This window comes from Bison bison, unplaced genomic scaffold, assembly GCF_000754665.1.
Source record: "Bison bison bison isolate TAMUID 2011002044 unplaced genomic scaffold, Bison_UMD1.0 scf7180017845436, whole genome shotgun sequence".
Taxonomy (NCBI): Eukaryota; Metazoa; Chordata; class Mammalia; order Artiodactyla; family Bovidae; genus Bison; species Bison bison.
This window is the reverse complement of record NW_011476009.1, coordinates 9,901-19,361: the sequence shown is the minus strand read 5'-3', so window position 1 is coordinate 19,361 and position 9,461 is coordinate 9,901. Positions and strand designations below refer to the sequence as shown.

General features: G+C 45.9%; 1 pseudogene; it reads right to left on the bottom strand.

Annotated features, from left to right (window-relative positions):
* Positions 1-324: 324 nt before the first annotated feature.
* On the bottom strand, positions 325-5,166 carry LOC104984746 (annotated as a pseudogene).
* Positions 5,167-9,461: the final 4,295 nt, after the last annotated feature.

Below are 9,461 nucleotides of genomic sequence, written 5' to 3'. Positions count from 1 at the left end.
CCACCTCCTCTCACCTGACCAGAGGCTGCCTGGAGACAGGAGGGGCCAGGGACCCCTGGGATGGAGCAGGCAAGTGAGGGGTCTGGGAGCCAGACTCCAGGCCTAGGGAGACAGGCCGGAAGCCCTCTGTGGTGGAAGGCAAAAAGTGCAAACAATCCCCCAACTCCATATATATATGGATTCATATATACACCTACATTCATATATACACCTACACCTACAGTGGAATATTATTCAGCCTTAAAAAGGAGGAAATTTGCCCTTCTGCCACCAGGCGAGCTCTGAGCTTGGACTCGAAGCTCAGGACTGGAAGCCCTCCACCCATCAGATGGGTGTGCTGGGCGGGAGCTGGCGTCCAGCTTGCTCGGGCTCCTTCAGGATGCGGTGCAGGCCCCACAGCCAGGCCTGGTCCCCACGCCCCTCCTTGGTGCCCAACCACCAGAGGCCCCAGCTCTCACGGGGCGCAGTGTGGGTCTGAGGGGCGGCCGGGAGGCTGTAGGCGCAGCCCTCAGGCTCCTTCAGGACCCCTTCGACCTGCCACATGAGCTCCATCAGCTGGGCCTCCTGCTGGACTCCCGTCCCCCTTGTTGTTGAAGCCGCAGTGTCACCTTGAGCAGACATCATCCATCTTGGCCAGCGCCCAGTTGTCAGTCTCCAGCAGGTACATCTCCAGCGAGCCGCCATCCAGGTCTTCTTTCTGCATGAACACCAGGATGGTGCAGGCCAGGATGCCCTTCCAGAACACATCCTCGAGGCACCCAGCCACCCGCTGGTCCTCCTCGGTGAAGTGGCCTAGCTGTGTCACCAGGAGCACCGCGTACGGCTCCTGCAGAGAGCCGGCGCCGGCCTCGCCGAGGCCCTGAGCAGTCCCCCGCCCCGCAGCCCAGGGGACAGGATGTTGGGGGTGCTGATGACCTGCAGCTCCCTCCCCTCCCAGGTGCAGCGCCCCTGCTGGAAGGCCTGGGTCACCGGGCAAGTGCTGAACTTAGACTCCAACACTCTCCTCCCGAGGATGCTCTTTCCCGTGGCGCTTTTCCCGCTCCTGGATTTTCCCACCAAGATGAGCCTCAGCGTCTGCAGAGTCCCTTCATCCCCCAGAAGCCCTGGAAGCATCAAGAGAAGGTGAGTGGCCATGGATAGAGCCTGTCCCCCGCTTCAGCCTCCCGGGGGGCAGATGGTCCTGATGGGGGCAGGACAAAGGAAGACCAGTGTCTGCATCTGAGATGTGCCCTAGGTTCCCATGCTTTCCTTCCTTTTCTCCTTTTTTCACTTTTGGGTAAAACATTAAGGTAGAAAATACATAACATAAAATGTACCAGTTGAACCATGTTTAGGTGTAGCCTTCTGTACATTCACATTGCTGGGCAGTCATCACTTGGGCATCTCAAGATCTTTCCATCTTCCCAAATGACACCCTGTCCCTATTAAGCACTCACTCTCCATACTGCCTCCCCCAAAACCCAACGTCCACTTCTCTTTCTCTCTCCTCGTGTTTGACTGTTCTAAGGATCTCAAATTGCTGGGATCAGGCAATTTTTGCCCTACTGTGTCTGGCTTATTCACTTTGCATAATGTGTGAAAGGTTCATCCATGTTGGAGCAAGTATCAGAATTGCCTTCCTTTTTAAGTCTGAATAATATTCCACTGTAGGTGTAGGTGTATATATGAATGTAGGTGTGTATATGAATCCATATATAAATGGAGTTGGGGGTTGTTTCCACTTTTTGCTGTTGTGAATAATGCTGACATGCACCTCAGTGAACATACATTCACTCTCTGTTTAAACTCTATGGGGTATATTCCCCAGAAGTGGAATTGTGGGATCATATGGTAGAATGCCACATTTTATGCTTTTGTTTTGAAACTTCTTCTCAAGCCACCTATTCCCACCAGGTGGGATCATCCCCTCATGAACTGGGAGCCTGAGCTTCCTCGAGCACCTCTGGTTGGAGGCCCTTCCTAGGAAGAGGGTGAAGATGGAAGCACACAGCCTCTGTGTCTGTCCTCTCCCTGCTGTGATCGAACACGCCACATTACCTTCACTTTTCCCACCAAGGAGTGTTGTGAGGGTGGGGTCCTTTCAACCAGACCCCCAGCTCCACAGCACAGCTCACACTGGGGTCACAGTCCTACTTCCACTGTTGAAGTTTGGGCTGGACACCCTCATCCAGGAGAATATCAGAACCATCAGCTGCAAGTAGATGTCTCATGCCCATCTAATACTGAGGACCCAATGTCCAGATTTTAGAAATAACCATGGCTGGAGGGCATGAAGGGAATTCCCTTCTCCTGGCCTTGCAGGTCCCAGGACCCACAGCCCATAGAGAAGCATCAAACACTAGCTGATTTCCAGCCTGTTCCCAGCGAAGACATTGCTGTGTCTCAGTGCAGAGCCCTCAGCCTCTTGAGGCCAGGACTGGCACCGTCTTCTTCCAGCTCTCCCCAGTAGGGATGTGTTTCTCCTGCCTTTCTGCCTTGGTGGGCTGACCCACCCACCAACTCCGACTGGAAGATATGGGCTCCCTCCAACTTCTGCAGGTGACCTCAGTGAATGACTGGGAGTTCCACAGAAACAGGGAAGGGCAATGTCCATCTACTCAAATGCAAAGCTGGAGGAAGACGGTGGTCTCCCATCTGGGCAAGCCTGGAGACACTCATGCCATGCCTTTGGACTTAAAAGCCAAATACATTGAGCATGGAAGAGGAATTTTAAAGTAATACTTAACTCCGATTGATGCAAAAAGGGTAAATCAGGTGTGAACACTGGGATTGTGGCTTTCCTATGCAGCTTAATACTATGGGTTTCTCCCAATGGCTCAGGCCACTAAAGTTCATCTAATAAAAACACAGGTGGATGGAACTGCATAATAACTTGGCAATCAATTCCTTTATCCAGGAAAGTGATGAATTTCCAGCTTTCCTAAATTCCTAAGTTCTGTCTCCCCAGGTTAGATGTCAAGTTGAGTCCATGAAAGTGAAGCCCCTGACCCTGAAACAGCTTTTGGGGAGAGGGAGCCCCTTGGGAAGACAGAGCCCAGACCTGTGGGCCCTTGATTGCATCCTATATGTTCACTAGTGCTTTGCAGCCCCTGTGGTCCTGAGAGTCTCACAGTAGAGCCAGCAGAACACCCACCAGGGGCCTGGGGCAAGCCGTCTGTCACACCCACAAACATATCCTTCCTGACACTCAGTGAAGGGGCAGTGGCTGTGGTCTGTTGCCCCGTTTGACCCACGGCACCATCAGGGGTCCTTCCCTCTGTCTGGGTGGGGTAAAGGGAGGTCCAACCCAAACGCCCAGTGATTGCCACCCCAGTGGGCAAATCTCTGACAAGGGAGACTCCTGCTGCCCCTCCCAGCACACCACCTGCCCCTCAGGCCCCAGCCACGCTTCTCTCAAGTTCATGTCCGCTAGAAAGTTGTTTTACCTCCTGACCTGTCTGGAGAAGGATCCTGGGATGCACCTTCTTCAGGTTCCTCTGGGAGAAGGATTTCAAATTCTTCTTCCTCCATCTAGAAAAAACTCATCATGTGTCTTACTGATGTTTCCTCAGAGCTTTCAGGGGCTCCTGACTTTTGCCTTTCTCTTGCCCATGGAAGCTGTTTGTATTGGTGTGTTGGCATGGGACGGGGTGAGGGGGCATCTGAGACACCCGCTACCTCCTTTAGGGACCCTATTTTCCCCTGCATGTGGTCTCCACTTGGCGGGGGGTTGGATTCTGTGATGGGGAGAAATGGCCAGAGATGCGTCCTGACAGACACTGTCCTGGAAGCAGTGGCCAGTGTGCCAGTTGGACGTGAGCAGGACGTTGCTGGAGGGGCTGGTGAGGGGCTCTTGGGGCCAGAACAATCTGTGGGGGGAGCCTGGCAGTGAGGGCCGCAGAGGCCAAGTGCTGGGTGGTGAGGAGGGCGGCAGACATGCACAGGCTCCCTCTCCCTGTGGGGTCCAGTCCTGCCGGGAGCCCTGGATTCTCGGCACTCAGCTCCAGGCCACCGACTCAGGTGGTCATGCTGCTGGGGCCTCCATGTCCTCGGAGATGTGGATGCTGAGTCCAAACTACACATTCCTGAGATCTTATGCCCTTGGAAGATTCCAGGACATTCTATGATATTTTCTAGAACAATTCCCAGTCCTCTTTGCCAAGGAGGGCATTGTCGCCCACCAGGAACTCCTGTCATTCACTCTCAAGTCCAGAGAGCTGTCTGCCCAGCCCCCGGCCTCCTCACCCCAGACCCTGCCTGACGGAGCATCACTACACGTGCACCAGGCACCATTGTTTGTCTCCAACATGGAGCAGATCTGTCACCTTGTGAGGTTTCTCAGGAGAAAAGTGAGACTCACAGAGCGTCCTGCCCAAGGGTAAGCAGAGAGCACCAGGCAGAGCCCAAAGACTGCAAGGTCCTCCTGATTCCCCTGGCTCCTCCCATTGCTCCTGAAACAGGCACACACACACACAGACACTCTCACAAACACACACTCACAAACATACAAACAAAAGATACACACGAACACAGCACATACACTACACACATGCACTTACAGAAGTAGAAACATAGCACACACATGAACACACATTTACTCACAAACATATGAATATACGTATACAGCACACAAACACAAACATAAGACACAGAGACCACTCACACACATCTATTTACCACACAGACATACAAATATATACACACACAACACTCCACTCACACACACAAACATACAAACACACATATAAACATACATGCAACACATACAAACACATACGGAAAACACACATATACTCATGTATACACAAATAGACCCACAACACACACATTTCACACCAATATAACACACACACATGTATACACACAAACACACTATGCATAGCATCCCCACAGCACACTCTCAAGCACAATACACAGACACAGACTCACACACACAGGCACAGTCACCACGGCCTTGGACTTACCGCCCGGCTGTCCGTGAGGCAGGAGGAATGCCGGTGTCTTGTGTCTCCCACGGCCGTGTGCTCTCCTGAACTCTCTGTTTCTCCTTTGAGAGCTAACACACTGCAGGCTGAATGGAGGAGATCAGTGACAGTGCCCCAGACATACACACACATATAGAGGATATGGCGGATATTTTTTCAATAATATTTGATCCGGACGCTCAGCTCAAGAACTGCCCTTGAGTTCAGCTGTCAGCTGTGAGAAGAGGGAACAGGAAGTGGGCGGAGCCCTCCGGCCAGGCCCGCCCCCGCCCCCCTACGCAGAAAGCTCTGCCGCTGCACTTGTCTGTGGCCCTGGTGGCAACCCCTTGCAATGTTCTCACCAGGAAAACCCCATGGACAGAGGAGCCTGGCAGGCTGCAGTCCATGCGGTAGCAGAGAGTGGAACACTACAGAGTGACTTCACTGGTAACGTCAACAGGGGAAACAGGAACACGAATGTTATTACTTTGATCCTGCATTAGGACAACTGGAACTCATAGGCTTAAACCAAAGCAGCAAATCTTTCGGAAAATGTTTAACACTGAATTCAGTGTTAAATATCCTACATCAAGTTTCCAGGGAATGAAATGTCGTCTTCTATTTCCTAAAGAGTTAGATTTTTTTTAAAAATTTTATTTTATTTTTAAACTTTACATAATTGTATTAGTTTTGCCAAATATCAAAATGAATCTGCCACAGGTATACATGTGTTCCCCATCCTGAACCCTCCTCCCTCCTCCCTCCCCATACCATCCCTCTGGGTCATCCCAGTGCACTAGCCCCAAGCATCCAGTATCGTGCATCGAACCTGGACTGGCAACTCATTTCATACATGATATTTTACATGTTTCAATGTCATTCTCCCAAATCTTCCCACCCTCTCCCTCTCCCACAGAGTCCATAAAACTGTTCTATACATCTGTCTCTCTTTTGCTGTCTCACATACAGGGTTATTGTTACCATCTTTCTAAATTCCATATATATGCGTTAGTATACTGTATTGATGTTTTTCCTTCTGGCTTACTTCACTCTGTATAATAGGTTCCAGTTTCATCCACCTCATTAGAACTGATTCAAATATATTATTTTTAATGGCTGAGTAATACTCCATTGTGTATATGTACCACAGCTTTCTTATCCATTCATCTGCTGATGGGCATCTAGGTTGCTTCCATGTCCTGGCTATTATAAACAGTGCTGCGATGAACATTGGGGTACACGTGTCTCTTTCCCTTCTGGTTTCCTCAGTGTGTATGCCTAGCAGTGGGATTGCTGGATCATAAGGCAGTTCTATTTCCAGTTTTTTAAGGAATCTCCACACTGTTCTCCATAGTGGCTGTACTAGTTTGCATTCCTACCAACAGTGTAAGAGGGTTCCCTTTTCTCCACACCCTCTCCAACATTTATTATTTGTAGACTTTTGGATCGCAGCCATTCTGACTGGTGTGAAATGGTACCTCATAGTGGTTTTGATTTGCATTACTCTAATAATGAGTGATGTTGAGCATTTTTTCATGTGTTTGTTAGCCATCTGTATGTCTTCTTTGGAGAAATGTCTATTTAGTTCTTTGGCCCATTTTTTGATTGGGTCATTTATTTTTCTGGAGTTGAGCTGTAGGAGTTGCTTGTATATTTTTGAGATTAGTTGTTTGTCAGTTGCTTCCTTTGCTATTATTTTCTCCCATTCTGAAGGCTGTCTTTTCACCTTGCTAATAGTTTCCTTTGATGTGCAGAAGCTTTTAAGGTTAATTAGATCCCATTTGTTTATTTTTGCTTTTATAATCGTCCAGATGGCTTCACAGCTGAATTCTACCAAAAATTTAGGGATGAGCTAACACCTATCCTGCTCAAACTCTTCCAGAAAATTGCAGAGGAAGGTAAACTCCAAAACTCATTCTATGAGGCCACCATCACCCTAATACCAAAACCTGACAAAGATCCCACAAAAAAAGAAAACTACAGGCCAATATCACTGATGAACATAGATGCAAAAATCCTTAACAAAATTCTAGCAATCAGAATCCAACAACACATTAAAAAGATCATACACCATGACGAAGTAGGCTTTATCCCAGGGATGCAAGGATTCTTCAATATCCGCAAATCAATCAATGTAATACACCACATTAACAAATTGAAAAATAAAAACCATATGATTATCTCAATAGATGCAGAGAAAGCCTTTGACAAAATTCAACATCCATTTATGATAAAAACTCTCCAGAAAGCAGGAATAGAAGGAACATACCTCAACATAATAAAAGAGTTAGATTTTTGAGGGGGTTATTTTTCCCATTTCAGAGAAACTACTGGATTATGCTTCCTGGGTTTTATTGATTGATTTGTTAACTTCAGCAACATCAGTCCTTTTTAAGTAAGATTTGTTGTTGCTCCTACTCACATTTTAGTTGTTCTCTAACTGTTGAACCTTCTTGTGTTTGAGATTTTCATTTGTTGTGAAAGGCTTTCCTATTAATAAGACATTTACTTTTGAATTATATCTTCTCCAACCTCTTTGCTTCTAACTCATGTATGGTCCTGAAATGATTACACTTTTTATCTTCACTTTGTTTCTTTGAGCCTGCATTTTCTTCTCATTCTTCCTTCTAACATCTCCTCTTGGGAATTTTGTTTTTGAGTTTGTATTCTTATTCTAGTGTTTCATAGTCTAAAGTACATGAGGAAATATTCTTTACATTGGGTTACATTCTCTTGTGATTTGATTCCATTTATATGTATCATATTCATTTATGTGTAGAGAAATAGTACACAAACATTTTTGCTAACTTCTTCCTTTTTCATTTTTTGAGTGGTGTTTACACAGCTGATGCATTGGGTTTGTTTTTTTTTTAATTTATTTTGATAACTTTCTGTTTTCTAATAATATAATATTGTGATCTATTCCCCCTCTCAGTCCTATGGTCCTATACGCATTGCTATAACTACCACATTACTCATAGTTTAAATTTTTTTAACTTTATTTTATTATGGTAAGAACACTTAAGATGAGATCTAACCATAAAACAGTCTGGAGGTGTCTCAAAAAATTAAAAATATAGTCACTAAATGATCCTACAATTTCACTTTTGGGCATTGATTCAAAAAATTGAAATCAGAATCTTGAAGAAACACTAGCTTTTCCACATTTATTAGAGCACTGTTCCCAATATTCAAGAGGTGGAAACAGCCTGAATATCCATCAACAGATGAGTGGATCAAAAGAAAAGCATACAGTGGAATATTATTCAACCTTAAGAAAGAAAAATCATGCCATATGAGGCAATACAAATGAAATGTGAGAACAGTATGCTAACTGAAACAAGGCAGTCACAGAAAGACAGATACTGTGTGATTCCATTTATGTACAAAATAGTCAAAGTCATAGAATCGGTGAGTGGAATGGTGGCTGCCAGAGGTTGGAACATAGGTAATATATTGTACACTTACTCTTTCATCAGGTGGGGCTGAGCTTGTCTTCATAGTATACTTTTTAGCCAGTGTATGTTCTGATAATATTACCAGGAAACCTGTTGTTTTCCTTCAATACAGGTTAGTGACCCCAAGGCAGACCTTCAGAACTGGAAAGCAATTTGGACAGTGTTCCATTAAACCTACTCTAATTCTCTTTATTCACTGAAAAAAAGAACCAAATACTAGAGAACTAGTGACTCTGCAAAGCTCATAGAGGTTGACAAGAAAAAATTAGAACCTTGCCTACTGACTTCTCATCTAGATTCCCACAACACTTCACTAGAAGGTGTCTGCAAATATATTAGGATGCATATCTAAAAAAGAAAGACTATATTCTAAAAAATATAACCACAATATCAAAGGTAGTATAAATTTTTAATTTTATCAAATATCCTTTCATTAGATTTCATGAATTATCTCATAATTTATGTATAGTTTAGTTTGTCTGCAGCAGGAGGCAAAAAAAAAAAAAAAAGTCCAGTAAAATGATCCAATGTCATTTTAGGCATTTCCTGCCTCAGGCTTTAAATCAGTCATTTCTCCAAGAGACCCTGGTTTATTTGCACAGAAACTGATCCTGAAGACTATAATCTAGGCTGGTCTAATTAGCTCATCCAAGGCATTCTTCTTTTCTGTTACACTATTTTGATTGCAAACATTTATTTTTGGTTCTTACGGTTTCATGTCTGTGCTTACATGGCCCATCTGTTTTTACATTAGAGCCCTAGAATATTCATCTTGCTGCTGCTGCTGCTGCTAAGTTGCTTCAGTCGTGTCGGACTCTGTGTGACCCCATAGACGGTGGCCCACCAGGCTTCCCCGTCCCTGGGATTCTCCAGGGAAGAACACTGGAGTAGGTTGTCATTTCCTTCTCCAATGCATGAAAGTAAAAAGTGAAAGTGAAGTCGCTTAGTTGTGTCCGACTTTTAGCGACCTCATGGACTGCAGCCCCCCAGGCTCCTCCACCCATGGGATTTTCCAGGCAAGAGTAGTTGTTTGAATTCCTGGTCTAATCATTCCAAGATC